The following is a 20,851-nucleotide window of genomic DNA, read 5'->3' on the forward strand; positions in this document are numbered from 1 at the left end:
GATGCCAAAGGGCTCAAATCCAACAAAAATATCACATATTTATGTTCATAACATTGTTTAAAACTCGTGAAGATCATTCTCTAAGGCCAATGGAGAAACCGAGGCTTAAAAATGTTGAGTCATTGCTCTGAGGTTACAAAACAGTTCAGTAGTTGGGGCTGGGAATAGGGCATGTGAATTCTGACTCTTCTCAGTTTATTAAGTCACTTTGCACTCTTCAAGTCTTGGATCAGTCCTTTAAGATCCTTAAAAATACATAACTCTACACATGCTTTTTTTGTTTTGAGCTCAGCTATGTAAGTTATTATTAGAATAAAACTCAAAAGAAACTATTTCTGCTTTACAAACCTGGTTATTTGATTTGGAATAGATAGAATCAGTATTGGATTGCTTTTAAAAAGAATGATTATGGTCCTAACTGGTCTTAACACAGTCTGGAAGGGTGTGATAATGCAAAAAGATATTAACTTAAAACCAAAACAAAGACATGTTAAGTGACTGAATTAAGGCAAAGAATCCAATCAGCCCAAATGGATCTAGATGAAAGTAGCTATGATTGGAATAATAACAAATAAATTATTGTATGGTTGTTTGTTGAAACTGAACCATAGAGAAAAGGTTCAAATACTTTAGTCCTTTGATGAGGTCATGGTTCTATTGAAATGTTTTGATGTATAAATTTTTTGTATGTTTCTATTTTTATATCCATCAAATGACTATATTGTATTTTTGTTGGTTTTTATTTTAATCATTACAGTATTTCATCTAAGTATCGTGGAAAGTTTAAAAGTTTCAGTCAAGTGGCATGTTTAGAAAAGATGATGTTTACTGGCTCAAATGATTCTCACAAACATTTCCATAGAAGCCAGTGAAAGAAACAATTTTTTTTTAAAGTAGAGCCCCTATTTGTCCTTTGGAGTGGGGCATATATTGTGTTATTTCATAGCATTGTAATTCTAGCCCTTCGAGGCCAATAAAACAACTCCTAGAACAGAAAAAGTGATCAAGTTTGGAATCCAAGGGTAAATTCAGCATATATTTCAACAAATATTGAGTACCTATGATTAATGTGCAAGACCACAATAAGTAATCTGAAGGAATCTAGAAATATCCTTAACCAGCATTTGATTTTCATGTTAAGTGGAGAAATCTGTAAACCAATGTCAACACCAGCTTAGAGTATAAACTCATTTATAAACTACTAAGAGGAAGATGGCAGAGATGTGTTACCTCAAAAAATAGACAAAATTTCTTTGCACTCCCATCCTTTAGCAAAGCTTAATGCTTAATATCAGTCAGGACACTGAGTAAACAATAGGTACATGGTTATTGATTGATTAATTGACTCCAAGCTCTGCCACTTCACCTGTGTGACTTCGATCACTTAGTTTCCCTGGACCTCAGTTTTCTCATCTGTAAAATGAAGGGATTGGACTAGATGACTTCTAGGGTCTTATATATCTACATTTCTGATTGTTTCATTTACTAAAAAGGATGAAAGCTAAATAACAAGGACTTTAATCAAGCAGCAAACATTCTCACTACCTATTTTCCAAGGTTACTATCACCACCCCAGATGGGTCTCCCAGAGAGTGCTACTAGTCTCTATTCCTGATTAATTAGATTAGTATCTGGAGCAACAGCAGCAGGTATGCTGAGCTTCTTGGCACAGCACTCCAGGCTAGGAAAATTCATGTCAACCCTGGCCCATTATGATTCTCATCATCTTTAGAGGTGTGGAAAGAAAATCCTTTTGGTTGCACTGAATTTGGAGAACCTGAATTTAAATCCTACTTGTGCAATTTACTACCTGTGTGAATTTGGGTCTCCTCTGAGCCTTAGTTTTTTCATCTATGAAATGAAAGGTCCAGAGGAGATAATCTCCAATCTCCCATCTTTAATATACAATGATTCTATGGACTGAAAGTTGATTAGAGAGTGGTTCAGTGTTATAAGACCTTTCTTGATACTCTTATGCACCAAGTTTATACCATGACTAGAATGAAGACGTAGCCCAAACAGACCCTGAAGGATCCTGATTTTAATTCTGACTTTGGGCAATGAATTAAAATCCCCAGAGGTTGGCTCCATCTCCCCTTCAAGGTTCTAGAATCAACCTTGAGAAATCAGGGGGTAAATCTACAGTGATACTGCTTCAAGTCCTCAACTTTGTGCTTCCTCTCAAGTTTATTAAGTGAGAATCCATTAAGTCAACCAGTTTTAAGTAACTTTTTTCCTTTTCTTTCTTTTTTAGACTGGGCCTCCCTATCTATCCCAGGTTGAAAGTGCAAGCAGCCACTCATGCGTTCTCACTTTGACCAGCTCCATTTCTGACCTGGCTGGTTTGCCTCTCCTTAGCCAACCTAGTGCCTAACCTAGTCCTCACCCACCTCCTTTCTATTTCTCTTGGGAGCTGGCCATAGTTGAGTTACTTGTGCTTAGCACACTGTAACTCAGAAATGCTGAGCTCAAGTGATCCATCTGCCTCATCATCTCCTGGTAGCACGTATTACAAGCATGTACCATCCTGATCAGCCTAAGCAGTGTTTAGAAAGGAAAGTTTAATAATGTGGTATGATAACAGTTAGTACAAAACAACTCCCCCAACATCTTTGACATATTCTCCCTTAAATACATGCAGAGTTCAGAAGAAAGTGGGCTTGAGGTTAGAGAGAACATATGCCAAAGGTGAAACTAATTCACAGCTCTTAGTAGCTTGATGTCCTTTTCTCTTGTTCATGGAGTGTTCAGAAAGTTCCCTTTAGAGCTATCTTTCCATTTATTCACAGTCTTACTGTTGAATCTCCTGTATTTAGGCTGCTTCTACTTTTTTTCAAGCGTCATGCTAGGTAGTGTGTGTGTGTGTGTGTGTGTGTGTGTGTGCATGTAAGTGTGTGTGATTGGTCATTTGGTAAGCTTTCTTACACAGTATTCCCTTAGTATTCATGGGAAAACTATCAAAAGGAGAAAAGATATTGTTGGAAACTGGAATGGAAAGCAATGAGGTTTGTTAATCTCTAAACATAAATATTCTAATCATCAAGACCATATTTATGGGCTATTTGGGAAATTTTATTTCAAAACCAGATAGAAGTTTTGGAAGGAACCCAAGATCCTGGGCAGTTGAATTCACTTGAGGTAAAAACCCCAAATCCCCTTCAAGCCCCCAAAACAAATCAAATCAAAAGTAGTTAGCTTAAGATCAACATCTTTGAGCCTATGCTATTAGGATTTGGGGTCTAAGAGAAGATCTGACTTAAAATATCTTCTTGAATGAAGCCTTGTTTCTAGCCTTAAACTAGAAACCCAGTGACTGACTTCACTATATCACAGATATAATTTCTCAGTTCTAGAAAGTTTCTGTAAACTTCAATTCAAAATAAACAGATTTGTGGTAGGAGTCATTGAGTATATATAAAAAAAAAACCAAAATATGATACTGTTTCCTGGGGTAGCTAGGTGGCACAGTGCATAGAATGCTGAGTCTGGGCTCAAGAGGACCTGAGTACAAATTTGGCCTCAAACACTTACTTGCCTTGTGACTCTGGGCAAGTCACTTAACCTCTGTTTGCCTCAATTTCCTCAATTGTAAAATGGGGGATAATAATAACACTTATCTTTCAAGGTTGTTGTGAGGTTCAAACAAGGTAATACTTGTAGAGTACTTAGTACAATTCCTGACACAGAGTAGGTGCTATATAGACATTACTTTCCCTCTCTCCCCCAATACCCCTTCTCTGCCCTTAAGGCACTTATGATCATAGGGTGGATGGCAAGTATACAAATTATTATGATGCAAAGGAGAATGTAACGAATTCGAAGGAGAAGCCCAGGCCAAGCGCTATGAGAAATTTGAAGAGAGATCAGAGAAATCTTCATGCAGGGAGGGCACTAGAACTGGACTTTGGGGGATTCTAAAAGGTGGAGATTGAAGGTAGGAATGCAATTCCTTTCTAGGAATGAAGGCTGGTATGAGTAAAAGCATAGAAACATGAAAGGAGGAGAGAGACAGAGTTGCTTATTGTGATTGGAATAGAGTACTTTAAGAAGAGTAGTGGGAGATAAGGTAAGTTGGATTCAGGTCTTGAATGCTACAATAACAAGTTTCTATTTTATTTTTCAGGCAATGGGAAGCTAATTAAGGTGTTAAAGAGGAGTGACATGATTGGAATGATATATTAGGAAGTTTACTTGGGTACCATCTTGAAGGATAGGTTAGAAGCGAGAAGACAGATGTCAGGGACATAAGGTGCCTGTTACAGTAGTTTAAGTAAAAGGTCATGATCACCTGAACTAAGGTAACTATAATAATATGGGTAGAAAGTGTTGGCAGTATTTGGCGGTATGCCAAAGTGTTGGCGGGCCCTGAGCAGCAGCAAGCAGGGGCTCTCTGAGACCTAGGCACAACAACCTCATCTTGCCAGGGGATCATGTAGCACACACCTCTCCCCACTCCCCATCAGGACTTGTCAGAAAGAATGAATATTTGCTCACCACCAATACCCTTTGGAGACTGTGAGATTTATTTTTCATCTACCATTCACTAGTGCCCATATGATCAACAATCTCCAACAACTTGTTTCTCTCCCTATCTCTGTTCTAATCAATCACTGACCTCAAAAGAGAAAGAGAATCCCCAATCCTTATTTCCTATTCTCTCATTCTCATCCTCCTCAACCCTATTCCATCCATAATCCACTCTAAATTTTGGCTACCCTTTCCACTGTGCTCTCTGGAATTCCTATTCTGTAGTGAACAAACTTTCTTCCTCTTGGACTTTTTTTCTCTCACATTGGTTTCTATATACTAGTTCTCCCTGAGACCCGACTTTCCCCCAACAAAACTGCATCTGTGGTCCATCTCTCCACCACTGCCTTTTTTTCCCCCATACTTCCTGATACATTGTTTCCTGGAGGGGGAGTCAGGCTATTCTGTTTCCCACTGCCATGTCTGGATACTCCCTTTACCACTATGGCCCAACACCCTTTTCTCCTTTGACATTCACAGCTTCAATATTTTCTATCCAATCCAGAAATTGAGACTCAGAGAATCTGAAGAGTTTTTGTACAGTCATATAACTATCGAGTATCAGAGGTGGGAGTCAAACCCCAGTCTCCTTCCTCTAAATCCTGAGTCTTTCCACTGTACTAGAGCAACTCTATGCCAACAGACACACTTTGTGGTACAATATGGAGAAAGCATTGGGATCAAGTCCCCGATCTACTAATTGTTAGCTGTATATTTTTGTACCCTTCAGTGCATAGCATAGAACCTTACATATATTGGGTGATGAGCAAATGTCTGTTGAGCTGAATTCTGTTAATTTTTATTGAATCTGGTCTGAGTGGGAGTAAAGATGAATGAATGCATGAGTGAATAAGCATTTATTAAGTGCCTACTATATGCCAGATATTGTCCTATAGTTGAAGATAAAAATGTAAAAATAAGACAGCCCTGGAGGCACTTATATGTTAATAGAGACAGCACATACAGGGGAATGGTGACCAGAGAATTGGGGTTTTGGTGTTGCAAATGTCGTCATAGAGCAATCCATTGTCACACCCTCTCCAGGAGAAGTGGTAGCATTCATTTGATTACTATTTTGAGAGTTAAAGTTGGAAAACAAGGTAGTGGTGGTGGTGGTGGTGGCGGTGGCAGTAGTGATCATGATGCTGGTGTTCATAGTGGTGGTATGCATTGCTTCATGAGAGATGGAAAGATTCTGGGGTGGGTGGGATCTGAAGCATGACATGGGTCAAACTAGATATAATGGATTAACTAAGTTTATAATAATATTAGGTGAATGTCACGAAATTTAGAACAGGAATGCCAAGAAGTCCTTTGGTTGCCAACCAACTATTAGAGGCATGGAGATTAAGGTAGAGGGATGTGCAGTGCCTATTATTCAGTAGATAATCTGTGCCAATTTATATAGTTATCCCTGTTTAGATATTCACAGCAGCCACCAATATAATGACTTACATATTTTTTGGATTGAACCTATGATTTCATTAATAAAGGGAGCTCCTAATTAAGAAGCCCTCTCTACCAAAGCAGATAGGAATAGTCTTTGTAACATGTACTCTTGCAAAATTCACTGGAGGTTCAGTGACTTGCCAAGAGTTACGTGGCCAGCCTTACATATAGTAGGTGCTTAGTAAATGTTTGTTTAATTAACTTAAGTCCTGGGATCAACCATACCTGGCTTTGAAATCAACTGGTTGGGGTATGCCTGGATTACTGTACATGTCACACTCTTGGCAAGCCCTGACTTATTGCTCATGCCTTTTGACCATAAAACCATTAAAATGGTTTAGACATCTGTCTTCTCCCTTCTAAACCTTCCTTCAAGATGCTACCCAAGTAAACTTCCTAATACATCATTCCAATCATGTCATTTCTCTTTAAAACCTTAATTAGCTCCCCATTTCATATTTTAAGATTTAGAGATGGGTGGGACCTTAACCATTCTAGCCCTACCTTTTCAATTTATAGATGAAGAAACTGAAACCCAGAGAAATGAGATGTTCAAAATCATGCATGGGATATAATAGAAAAGACTTAATTTAGGGCTCATTATGTGTCAAACACCATGCTAAGAACTGAGGCTGTAAAGAGAAAAGCAAGACAGTCCCTGCTTTTGAGGAATGACATATTCTAAGTAGGAGAGGCAGCACTATAGGAAGGTTCAGCTTCAGGGTAGAAGCAAAAGGCAAAAAGTCTGGGGGTTAGTAGAGCAGATATGAGGCACAGAGGATTTTGGGGAGTGATGCTAGGGTAGATGATGTCTGCCACTGATTGTTGGGAAGTGGATAGTGGGCCTGAGGGTTGAAGGGGCATAGATCTCTGGGTCACCTCAGGTAGGTGTAGGATGGAGGTGGTGGGAATCAGTATAGTACCCTGTGTGGGATTTTTGGTGGGAACTGCAGAATGAAGGCTGGGTTAGGGAAAGAGGTAGAATCTCTAGGACCTGTTCTTGCTGGGTCCTTTAAAGCCCATTGGCTGGGGTTGGGGGAAAGAAAGGTCATAGTTCTATATGCTAGGTCTTGTAGGTTAGTTTTTACATATCTAATAAGTTGAAGTATTAGAATTCAAACTAATGTCCTCCAACTTCAAACCCAAGGCCCTTTCCACCTAGCTGCCATAAGGCAGCATTTTTTATTGCCCACTTCCTCTCATGCTACACCATCTAGGAATCACAGGAAGCTAAGGGTTGATGAGAGTGTCTTTTGATTTTTAGATGGTCTTTGAGGTCCCTTCCGACTCTGGAATACTTATATAAGGCACTTATTTTCATTGATGTATAAATAATCTTTACCTCTCTGACAACTGTTTCTGGGAAGAGAAGCTCTAAGCAGATTGAAACTTTCTTTTATTCACACAGCTAACCTTCATGTTGCTTAGGAGACTCATGCTTCCTACCTAGGTGCCAGGGTGGTGTTGTTGGGGGTCAAGCTGATGATAGCATTGTGACCATACGACACATCTGTCTCAGGATACTCTTCTCCAATCTGCTTTCTTTGCATGGGGATGTGCTTTCCTACTAGTATTCAAACACACTGAATGGAAGTGACTCTGGAATGGGTATAAGAGCAATACTGAAGTGTTTTTTAAAATTTATTTATTTCATTTTTCATTTTTACATTACCTACATTTGCCACTGTATCTTTCCCTCTGAAAGCCATCTCATAATAGAGAAAAAATTCAGCAAAACTAACAAACATATCCAAATATATGCAGTATTCTGCAGCTGTGAACCTTCTCCATCCCCTCACCCCACCCCCACCCCTGACTATGTCTTAAACGAAGGTTGGGAAGAGAGAGTTGAGTGCAGCTATCAGGTAAAAGCATCATCAGTAATAATCCTCAAGAGAGTTTCTTAAGGAAGGAAAAAGACCTCTCATTACCTCAATAGCAACTCCTTAGGAGAATGATCTTTATAGTACCAGAAAGCACCCAAAACTTTGTGTAATGTTCTTCCCAGGTCTGGTGTGGATGGAGAGTAGAAGCATGATGTTTGATCCTTTCTTCTTTCTTTTTTTAAAATACATGCTGTCTTTTGTACTTTATTATGGTCAACTGCTTTGCCTTATGGCAGCTAGATGGCACAGTAGATGACAGGGTGCTGGCTCTAGAGTCAGGAGGACCTGAGTTCAAATGTGGCCTCAGACACTTACCAGCTATGTGACCCTGGGCAAGTCACTTAATCCTGTTTGTCTCAATTTTCTCATTTGTAAAATAAGCTGGAGAAGGAAATGGCAAACCATTCCAATATCTTTGTCAAGAAAACCCCAAATTGGGTCACAAAGATATGGACGTGACTGATTAATAAAACAACAAGCTTTGCCTTACCCGCAAAAGGCAAGGGTTTCACTTTTTCTTGGATTATGGTTGCATCTAGAACCCCTGGAGAGATATAAGACATAATTATTTATGTTCTTCCCCCCCTTGTTAATGACCTCACCTTTACTCTTATAAGATATGGGAAGGACCATGGGATATTAAAAAAATAGTTATTTCCCCCTTGTTACTAATTTATCTTAACATAGGAAGATGAATACACAATGATAACCAACAAAGTCCTAATCAGGTCATTTGTTTATAGTTTTGGTAAAGATTGAAGCAATCTAGAATATAGCACTAAGTAGTCACCTCAAACCTCCAAAAGCATAGTTTTACACTACAAGTTAGTTTCTTTAAAGCAATTCCCAAAGGAAACAGGAAAATGGATTATTCTCTGTGGGCCCACCTTCCCACCTTGAAATACTTAGTATCTTGGCTGACTGCACCACTCATTAAAATTTGGTTTTGGATAAATTTCCCAATAATTGTGTGTGTGTGTATCATTATGGAAACTTGCTGCCTGACAAGGACTTTAGACTGGAAAACTCATCTTTCTAAGTGATATAGAATTCCCACATTAGGCATACATAGACCACTGATCTCTCTCCATTTGTATTTCTCTCTTCTCTCTATCTCTATTGTTCTGTCTCTCACTCTCTCCTTTCTGTCTCTCTCCTCTCTGTCTGTCTTTCTCTCCTTCTTTCTTGGGGAAATCTTATTGGAAACTGATTTAATAACTTCATATTTACATTGGGTTATAATATGACAACTTTAGATTCACATTATAAAATATAATATGAATGTCATAATACTTACATTTGTAGCTTTCAAAGTCAGAATCCATAGCTTTTCTGCTACCCGCAGAGATTTGAAGCCGTTCTGGGTATTGTTATGTATTTGTCTTAGCACTCAAAATATGCTCACCATTTATAATTACTGCATTGATGGCGGGCATGTTTTAAACAGGCAGTTTTAAAGATAAAACCGTTTAAAAGACAATATATATATATATGTACCATTGTATACATATTATTCATTATTCAGGGGCTGATTTTCCTGGTTTTGGATTATCCGGATTTTCCCTCTTCAACTCTCTGCTGTCCCTCTCTTGGAGTTTTCATATGTTGATATGATAGGACATGGGTATAATATCAATAAAACTAGGCAAAAGACAAGAAGTCCTTTGTATAATAGCCTACTTAATTTTTGCAAAACTATCCAGGTAAACGGACCATCCTTAAAAACACTGCATCATAAATTAAAGGAGTTTAGGATCATAGACTTAAAGCTGGAAGGACTCTTAAAGGCCAGCAGCTTCAACTTCTTTATATTATAGGTGGGGAACCTGAGGGGTGGGTAACCAAGGTGACCTAGATAGTCAATGGCAGAGCGGGGATTTGAACACAGATCCTCTGATTTCACATCTCTCCTGACATGTATTGGTACACGTACATCACCCTTCCTAAGTCAAGATTGCTTTTTAACCAGAGAGAGTAGGGTACCTTTTCCTGAAGACATCTCTATGTTATACTTAAGACTTTAAGAATACCATGTAACCTCCCTTTAGCAATGATTATTATCAGATTGCTTCCTTTGCTTGGTGATTTCTGAGAATGTTTACAAATAACAGGCAGTTAATAAATGCTTACCAAATTAATCGAATGAGTGAAAAAATGTATTTCTCCCCTTTTCCCTCCAAAAAAAAGTCAATTCCAGATGGTACCAGATGAAACGATTCTAAAGGTTTTATTGTTGTCAAGTTACCCTGGAAGAAACACTTATACAATTGATCAACATCTCAATGCTCTGGAGACTGAGCAGTACTCTGAAACTTGACACAGGCCTGTGACCTCAATGATTTTATTTTGTTTTTGCCTTGACCTAGGATTTAATTGGTATAGGGAAACTCTTCTACCAATGCAAATGGACAGCTGTTCTGCAACTTATAATTGTAGAGGGCTGCCTGAGGCACTGAGAGGTTCTGATTGGTTTGGGTCACACAAGCAATGTGTGTCAGAGGGTGGGCCTTCAACCCAGATGTTTCTGACTTGGAGTCAGTCAGTCAACTAGTATTTATTACTAGCTTACTATGTTCCGGGCACTGTGCTAAGGGCTGGGAATACAAGCAACAAACAGTCGTTGCTTTCAAAGAGCTCACTTGAGGGCCAATGCTTTATCCATTACTCTGCATCACATCTCTTTTTTTATTTAAAAAAATTAATTTTTTAAAATTTATTTTATTTTCAATTCACATAACAAAACAAGCATTTCTACGACATAGTGAAATTAAAAAAAATGATTGCGCATGAAACTACAAATCTACCATGTACAACTTGCTATTCCCTCCAAATATACAACAAAATTATCATGTGAATTTCTTTTTTTCCCTCCCCATTGCCCTAGAGATGGCTATTATTAGACACAAATAGGTATATGTATATATACATATATACACACATATATGTATATATATAAAATTATTCTATACATACTTCCATTTATCAGGTCATTCTCTGGATGCAGATAGCACCTTTGTTCATATGTCCTTTATTTTTAATTTGTGTATTTATAATCAAAATGACTTAGTTGCCCCAAGTCATTTTTAAAACAATATTGCTGTTACTGTATACAATGTTCTCTTGGTTGTGCTCACTTTACTCTTCATCATTTCATGGAGGTCTTTCCATGCCCTTCTAAGATCGTTGAGCTCATCATCATAGCACAGTAGTATTTCACCACAACCATATACCACAACTTGTTCACTTGACTTTTGTTATAAAAATAACAATTTACATTAGTCCAATTCCATGGTGATTCTTGTGTCAAAAACATACTGAATAGGTACAACTAGACTGGCATCTAGATTATTTCTTCCTTTGTATGTCCTCAGGTAAGTCTAGACGGAGATGGTCAACTAAACCCTTGTGATACTGTTCAATTAGTCATTCAGCAGCACTGATTCTTATATCCTTTGGTAATCTACAGAGAAGTGTCAAATACTAGCCTCTGGCTTCTGAAAAACAAAAAAAAAATAATAGGGCATAGATAATGTTAATATATGGTTTTCTAAGTCATTATGCAGCCAGGTGTCAAACTCAAAAAGAAAGGGGCCATTTAACCATACATAAGGATCCTTGTGGACCACATATCACAACGTAGATAAGTTATCTACTTCAATCTTTATAAAAAGTTTGTGAGGTAGACAGATGATATGTTGTTATTCTCATTTTACAGACATGGAAACTGAGGATCAGAAAAGTTAGAGAACTTACCCAAGGATATGTAACTTAGTAAGTGATAGAGCCAGCTATTGAACTCAGGTCTTCTACCTATATTTAGTACTGTTTTCATTACAGTGGGGCAGCTAGGTGGTGCACTGAATAGAATGTTGGCGCTGGAGTCAGAAGACCTGAGTTCAAATCCATCCTCAGACACTTACTAGATGTGTGACCCTGGGCTTAACCTTAATCATTTAACCTCTGTTTGCCTCAGTTTCTTGGTCTGTAAAATAGAGATAATAATGGCATCTCCTTTCCAGAGTTGTTATGAGGATCAAATAAGATAATAATTGTAAAGTGCACATGAACCTGCCACATAGTAAGCAGTATATAAATGCTAGATATTTGCTATCTGCATTCAGAGAAAGAACTGATAAATAGAAGTATGTATAGAATGATTTTGCGCACACACACACATGTGTGCACACACATATATGTATACATATTTGTGTCTAATGCTAGCCATCTCTAGGGTGGGGTCGGGGAGGGAAGAAAAAAAGAAATTTACATGATAACTTATATATTTAAAAGGAATAGCAAGTTGCACATAATAGATTTACTGTTTCATGTGCAACCGTCTTTTAAAAAAATTCTACCACGTTATGAAAACGCTTATTTTATTTCATAAATTAAAAATCAAATAAATAAAAATTTAAAATAAATGCCAGCTATTATAGTTGCTGTTATTGCTGTTATATTTTTGAGATATAAATGCTCACTCTGAAAATTTAACAAGTAACTCATAAGTCAGTCTGAGCTGGCTCCAGCACAACCCTGGGTCCAACCCTATAGATGAGCAGGAGTTACCTTGATAACAAACATCCTCTGCAGGTGGTTTTCCAATCTCTGATTGAAGATCCCAACCAATGAGGACCTAATTGTATCTTGAAGCTTTAAATGTTAATATGTCTTTTTTCCTTACAGTAAGGAAAAAACCTGCCTGTCTGCCAATCCACTCTTTGCTTCCAGCTTTGCCTTCTAAGTTGAAATAAAATAAGTCTGACTCATTTTTCCCATGATGGCCCTTCAAATATATTAAAATAATTTATTGTATCTCTAAATTTTATTTTTCAGACTAAATAACCTGATTTCTTTCTATTAATTTTTTATGGACTCACTTGGAAGACCTTTTACCATTCTGGCGGCTCTCCAATAGTTATTGTCCTCAAGTGTCTCAGGACTCTTCTCCAAATGTGTTACCCAGAAACAATGACAAGAGTCAAAAGTCTATGATTTGGTGGGGGAAGGTAAAATTTAAGTGTCTGATTAAATGACTGATGATATTTGTAAGAAGCATACTTTCAATTGTAGGAAGATTCATAGATATTGATGTTGGTAGGAATGTACACAAAATGTAGAAATGAAGCACAAAGTAACTGGTGAAAGTCACTGTCCTTTGTCCCAAAGTTGAGTTACATGACAATAAAGAAAAATGAGGGGAGGGGGAAGGGAGGTTCCTCCCCCTAATAAGTTATTGATTGATTGATATTTTAAGTAGGGATTCCTTCTGGGTATTATTTGGACTAGATGTTTGATGAGTTCCCTTCCAACTCTGATGTTCTGTGTATATAGTATATTTCACTGTCCTAGGACTCAGGAGACCTGAGATCTGGTCTTAGCTTGGCCACTAATGAATTTTATGCAACTAACTTCTCTTTTTGGTCACAGTTTCTTTATCTATAAAGTGAAGGAGTTGGGGTAGCTTAACTCTTGAGTTTTTACCTCTGAACCATTAGAGACTTGATTAGAGTTATCCAGAGAAAATGATATATTCTTCAAACAGAGATGTCCCATCACCTTTCACTGACAGATTATCTTTTAGAATATTGAGACATCAATGGATTAATTTACTAGAGAAGCTGTGGTTATTGAGGGTTTTTTTTGTGTAAAAAATGATCCTTCTTTCTAAAGAATGGCCAGCATTAGATTGTTGTTTAAACCTAGAGGTTGCATCATAGCAGAAGGAACTTCAACAGCACATCTGGGTATTGTCTTGATAAATTACATGACTCACTGATCACTGACCCACATTTTGTAATATGATTTTATAGAACCTGGGTGACAGTGCTAAGGGAGACAGATGCACTCTGGCTCTGCATATAACAGAGGCCAATGGTGTGCATGGGGAAAGAATGAAAATGAAAAGTCATTACAGATTTACTGTGTAACAATTCATCTGAAGAAAGGGTGTGTGTGTGTGAGTGTGTGAGTGTGTGTGTGTGCGTGTGCACCCTGTAAGAAGTTACTGGATATTCAAAGAGTTTTTCTGGACACTAACCAATACTGTCTTTGTCAAAATATCTGTTTGTGTGTTTGTATGGTCTCTGCTAGTACAGCACCAGATGCAAAATAATAGGTTTGCACTTTGTACATATGCTGTAGTGTGTGATATGTAGGCTTAGGCAGCCTTGATTTGGGATTTCCTTTTAATGGCTTCATTTCAGTAGTGGCAGATTGTGTCTGAGGACCTAGAGCAAAGAAAAGGCTTTGACCTTATTAATGAGGACCCAGACTAGCTCAGGAAGGGGGAAGACAGCTTAAATTCCCAATTCACCTGATTTCATAAAAAAGCAATAGATTTGTAAAGGCAGGTATTTATTCTTTGGTCTTTTCTTGGTTTGAAAAAGAACATAGTAGCTTTGTGTTTCTATATGTTTTTTGGTGTGTGTGTGTGTGTGTGTGTGTGTGTGTGTGTGTGCAGGCATTGGGGTACCTTCTCAGTTAGGGAGAATGATACAGATGAAAATCCAGCAAATGAATCTGAGGAGAGGAGAGAAGGTGGAAGGAGAAAGCAGTATTATGAAAACCCAGAGAGGAGAAGTGGGTGGTTAACAGTGTCAAATGCTACAAAGACAAGAGAGGAAAAGAAGAGGAAACAACAAATGTAAATGGCCTTTTCTAGGAGTTTGACTAAAAAAGGGAGAAGAGATATAGACAATATCTTGAGAGAAGACATAAGATCATAGATTTAAAGCTAGAAGGGATCTTAGAGGCCATCTAGTACAATACTCTCTTTTTACAGAGGAGGAAACTGAAGCCTATAAATTACTTGCCCAGGTTAGTACAGCTAACAAGTGTCAGAGGTAGGATATGGACCTAGGTCTATCTGATTCTTAGTCCAGAACTCTATTTACTATGCCACACTGCCTCTCTCTACATCATTTTAGTAGAGTCTAGTGAGGGATTTTTAAGAATAAGGGAAATTAGCATGTATGGAGCCAACAGGCAATAAGCCAATAGATGAAGAGAGGCTGACAAATTAAAGAGAGATATTAGTTTTCTGAATGAATTGGGAAGGGATGGGATCACAGGTACATGAAGGAAGGATGACATCTTTATCACATGCCAGAATAAAGGAAGAGAGACATATTCAAGAGTTGTTACAAAGATAAAATTGATAGACTTGGCAACAGATTTGATATGTGGGAGATGAAAGAGTAAGGAGTTATGGATAATACCTAGGTTATAAGCCTGGGTGACTGAAAGGATTAGTGCCTTGGACAGTAATAGAAAAGTAGGGAGGGCTTTGTGGGAAAGATAATGAGTCCAGTTTTTTTGGACATGTTGAGTCTATGGAACATCTATGGGATATCCACTTTGAGATGTCTAATAGGCAGTTGGAGTTATGAGTTTAGAGATTAGAAGAGAGGTTAGGGCTAGAAAAGTAGGTCTGAGAATTATCAGCACAGAGGTGATAATTGAAACCATGGGAGTTCATGAGATCAATAAGTGAAAAAGTATAGAAGAAGAAAAGAAGAAGGCCCAGGACAGAACTCTCAATGATGCCCATGGTTAATGGGTATGATCCAACAAAGGTGACTGAGGAGTGGTCGGACAGGTAGGAGAGGAACTGGTGTAGATTACTGCCATGGAAACATAAGAAGAAGAGGGTATAAAGGAAAAGAGTGTGATAGACATGTCGAAGGCTATAGAGAGGTCAAGAAGGATGAGACTGTGACCATTTCTGTGAATACATGAGGTGTGGTAGAAGAGTTGTTGTTTAGTTGTTCCCAATTGTGACCCTTTTGGGGTTTTCTTCTGGAGTGGTTTGCCATTTCCTTCTCCAGTTCATTTTATAGATGAGGAAACTGAGGCAAACAGGGTTAAGTGACTTGCCCGGGGTCATATAGCTGGTAAGCATCTGAGGCTGGATTTGAACTCAGGTCTTCCTGACTCAAGGCTTGGTGCTCTATCCACTGTGCCACCTAGCTAGCCTGGTGGCAGAGTAGGTCACAGCAGAAGAGCAGATTTAGGAATGGAGAGGTTAGAGAATTAAAGGGAACATCAACATGTATGCTGAAGTTTCTTAGGATAAGGGCAAGGTATGGGGCAGAAAGGAAGATGTGAATCAGTCACTGAAGTCCTTGAGAGAGGACGGAGAATGAACTGGAGGCAGTAAAGGGATAGAACAATCTCCAGTCATTTCATCTCTCCCTTTACCCTTGAACTGGTCTCACTTTTCTCTCTTCAAAACTTTGACTCTATAATTGACCCTATTGCTTACAAACATGGCCATAGAGCCCCCATTCTTAAAAATCCTTCATTTGATCTGACCAACTCTCTCCAGCTATCATACTATTTTTTTCCTTCCCTTCACAGTCAAATTCCTAAAAAGAACTGATTGAACTTGCTCTTCTTCTCAATCTCTCACAATATGACTCTTTTTCTCAAATGAAACTTTTCTCTTGAAGGTTCCCAGTGATCTGTTAATTACCAAATGGCCTTTTCTCAGTCCTTACCCTTCTTTACTTCTGTGAAACATTTGATACTTTTGACCAACCTATCATCTGCTGCTCCCTGGAATTGCCTGACAAGGCTCTCTCCTGATTCTCCTCCTCCCCCACCTTTCTGACTACTCCTGTCTCCTTTGCTGGATCACTATCCTTATCCAAAGATATTTAGTGCCCACTACCCATCCCTTTGTCATCGCTTTGTATTCATTTGTATATATGCTATCTTTAATTTTCCATGAATGTAGTATATCCTTCTAAGAGCATGGAAGCTCCTTGAGGAACTGTCTTACTTTGTATTTGTATCCCCAGGGTCCAGATTGGTGCTTGGAATGTAGCAGGTGCTAAATAAATGCATATTTGATATTATTGCAGTTTGAGGTTATATTTTTGAATCATACTGAGCTTCCATTTAAAGTAACCTCCCAGATCTTTGTTCACATGAATTGCTTATTTAACATTATCTTTCCATCCTCTATATGTGCAATTCATTTTTTGAAACTAAATGCAAGTCTTCATTCCTCCTGACTAAATCCTATCTTGTTAGTTTTTGTCCCTTATTAGTTACAGCCATCCATAGAGATATTTTAAAATCCTGATTCCATCATCCAACTTACTATTCTTCCCAGCTTTGTGTCCTCTGCAAATGTGTCTTCATTCAGGTTATTGATAAAAATATTCACTATAATAGAGCCAAGAACAGAACCTTTCAAAATGCCACTAGAGACCTTATTTCAGATAGATAGCAATCCCTTCATCAACAGTCTTTGAAAATAGCTGTTCACTGAGCTGAATCCACTTAACTGTACTATCATATGACCCATGTTTCTTAATCCTATCTGCAAGGATGTCACAAGAGATACTGATAAATGTGTAACTGAAATTAGGCTATACTATGTCTACAAAATTCCTCTGACAGTTAAGACAGCACATCAAAAATAAAAAAGGGAAATGAAGTTATTTTATCATCACATGTTCTTATGACCTCTTGATGGCTCCTAGTGATTGCTTCTTTCTTTTAAAAGGCTTCTAAGTTATCAGTTTAAAAATATCCTCTAGAATATTGCACAGAGCCAGTGTCAATCTTACCAATCTATAATTTCCTGAATCTATTTTTGTTGTTGTTATTGAAAATTGGAATATTTGCCCATCTCCAGTCTTTTGGCACCTCTACCATTCTTTATGTTTTCCTCACTTTCTCAAAGATTGCCAGGAGTTGTTTTGGGGCCTATATCTGGGAGATCTTTGTACTATGATATATTTACATTTTGACTTGAACACTTACCATCATCTCTATTTGGGGCTTCAATTTCATTTTAAGCATGGCTCTTCCTCATCCTCCCCAAATCATTCTTTCTCATAACACTAATAGAAGCAATACAGGAGTAAAGTAGTACTATATTCTCTCTGTCGCCTGTAAAAAATTTGCATTTCATTTTTTAAGTTTGTAAAGTATTAGTAGTTAATTACATTAGGTGTAAAAAATAACTTATACTTAACTAAACCTAATTTTAGAAAAGTAAGTTTCAGTTTTTAAAAAGTTTTCTTTGATAAATAAAAATAATGTCCTTTATAATGAACTGCTTTTATAACATTTTTAAAAAAACTGGGTTTTCACCTTAATGAAATGTGTTGCACATGCTTGAACTGTCAGGCAAAGAGTTGCACTAGATGGCTTCTCAGGTTCCTGTTAGCTGTGAAATTCTATGATTTGGTAACCTATTAACATTACACTATCTGCTCTATTCAGTGGTCCTAGATCATGTGTTCTTGCTTTGAATGTAACTGAAAAGCCCCTCTTTTTCTTTTTCTCTTTTTCTCTTTCTTTCTTTCTTTTTTTCTTTCTTTCTTTTTTTTCTTTCTTCCTTTCTCTCTTGCTTCCTCTTCCAATGAAGGAAGAGATCAAAGGGAGTAGGGTGCTGTGGTCAAAAGAACACTGGACATGGAATCAGGAGATCTGGGTTCAAATCTTAGCTCTGACTCTTCCTAACTGTGACCATGGGCAAGTTATTTACTTGACCTCTGAAATTCAGTTTCTTCCTCCATAAATCAGGGGCAGGGTGATATAATAACAAGTAATAATACTGCTTCCCTCATAGGCTTTTGATTAAGGGATAATAAACCTTAAAGTATTATATAAATGTGAGCTATTACAGAGGTTGTGTAATATGCGAAAATGTGGGTGTCTGGGAAGGCAGTGCCTTTACATGGACATTTCACAATGTTATGAAACATAAGGCCTATTATCCCTCACACAGGGCATGGTAGACACCCTACTGCTTTTGCACTAACTCACTACTCAAACTTATTCTTACACTAGCAGTTATGTTTCCAGAGATAGAACAACACCACATAGTTATGTTCAAACTCTCTTATAGTGTTAGGGTTAACCTTCTTTAGGGAAATAGATTTTCATTGCTTATTCCTCTAGCTCTTGAGCCCCAACCCAATGCATTTTTAATCTACAAAACAAATAACTCACAGGGTCCTGCATTTACCCAATGCATGAGACAAAACCATCCACTCACAATAATGGCATATTTAGATCTTAAACATACCCATTTATTTAACAATAAAGCCAAAAATGATATTATAGATACTAATATATTAAACCAAATGCATAAATAATAAAACACAACACAACACAATACACATATAAACCTAAGTCACACTTTCCTACTGAGGTACTCAATCTCTACAGTAAAGCATAAACATGCATTAACAGGGACCTGGCAGGAAAGCATAGAGGAAGGAAAACTCATGTGCTTGGGATAATTTACAACTCTGAACTGCAGGCTTCAATGTGATTGTTCCCATCTGGCAACATTTGCACCATAAGAAACTTTTTTCTCCATTCACTGCTTGACTGTTCCTCCTTACCACTATTTAGCTGGGGAAATTTTCTTCTCTTCTCTGGATGGATGCCCTGCTGTCCAATTAGAATGCAGTTCACAGCAATATAGTTTGGGTTGATTCTTGAAGCCAGCTCACCAGGATACCAGAGCAGCTGCAAAGCCTCTTCTCTTTCTCTTTCTCAAGCTGGAGGTGGCAACATACAACATTTATGCCAAACTTCACCTCTCTCCAACCCCAAGTGGGGCTGAAGGGCGTCTCTCAGCTGATTCCTTCTAACAGCCACAGGTCCCATAAAAGCCATCTTTTAATTCTTCTCAGGTTCCTATACCTAGTTCCTGTATACTTCAATGGCTTAAATGAGAACCTCCTAACCTCTCACTTAAAAAGCTACAATTCCCAAATTTTCCATGAATCAGAAGTTCTTTTTCATTATGCCTCAGTCTATGTGTTTATATTTTCCTCATTTTTAAAAGTTTTATTCTCTTTAGTCATAAAACATGTATACACAAATTAGCTGACATACCACAATGCTTTTAAGTTCCAGAATGTTCTACGTGGTATTCAACTTTTTGATACCTTGGAACTATGTTTTTTTACACTCATATTTCTCTAGTTTTTAATAAATAAATGCTCTACTTCTTTATAACATCAAAGTCTTCCTACACAAGCAAGGCAAAAACATTCGAGTCTTTATATTTTACATCATAAATTCTTTACACTCCCAAACTGCATCACTCTGGTCTGAAAGCTATTGCTTTATACACGTATATTAGCAATGTATATTAAAATAAAGATTTTTATGCTCAAAATGTTCATCTATAACAGTGGCAATATCTTACATCATTTGAAAATATAAATCTCTCCCTTCTAACAAAAACACATTTTCTACCCCTTTCCTTACTAAGCTGCTTTATTTCTCTTAAAAGGATGGTTTACCTTGCAGTAAGGCAAAATAGACAGGAAAGGCCTTGGGGAGAAGGTCAAGTTTATGTTGAAATTTGAAGGATGGAAATGACTGGAGAGGTAGAGGGGAGAGGAAATTATAGTCCAAGTTGTGGGAACAATATGAGTAAAAGGTTGGCATTGACCTTTGATCTAGCAATACCACTACTAGATCTGTATACCAAAGAGATAAAAAAAGGGAAAAGGACCCAATCGTACAAAAATATTTATAGTAGCTCTCTTCATGGTGTCTAAGAATTGGAAATTGAAGGAATTCCCATCAACTGGGGAATGGCTGACCAACTTATGGTATATGATTGTGATGGAATATTATTGTGCTGTAAGAAATGATGAGCAGGGTGATTTCAGAAAAACCTGGAAAGTCTTACATGAACTGATATAGAATGAAGTGAGCAGAATCAGGACAACACTGTACACAGTAACAACAATATTGTATGATGAACAACTGTGAATGACTTAGCTATTCTCAGCAATACAATGATCAAAGACAATCCCAAAGGACTCATGATGAAAAATGCTATCTACCTCAAGGAAAGAACTGATGGTGTCTGAATACAGAATGAAGTATAGTTTCTTTCTTTCTTTTTCTTTCTTTCCTTTCTTTCTTTCTTTCTTTCTTTCTTTCTTTCTTTCTTTCTTTCTTTCTTTCTTTCTTTCTTTCTTTCTTTCTTTCTTTCTTTC

This window comes from Vombatus ursinus, unplaced genomic scaffold, assembly GCF_900497805.2.
Source record: "Vombatus ursinus unplaced genomic scaffold, bare-nosed wombat genome assembly UNPS02011767.1, whole genome shotgun sequence".
NCBI classification, from domain to species: domain Eukaryota; kingdom Metazoa; phylum Chordata; class Mammalia; order Diprotodontia; family Vombatidae; genus Vombatus; species Vombatus ursinus.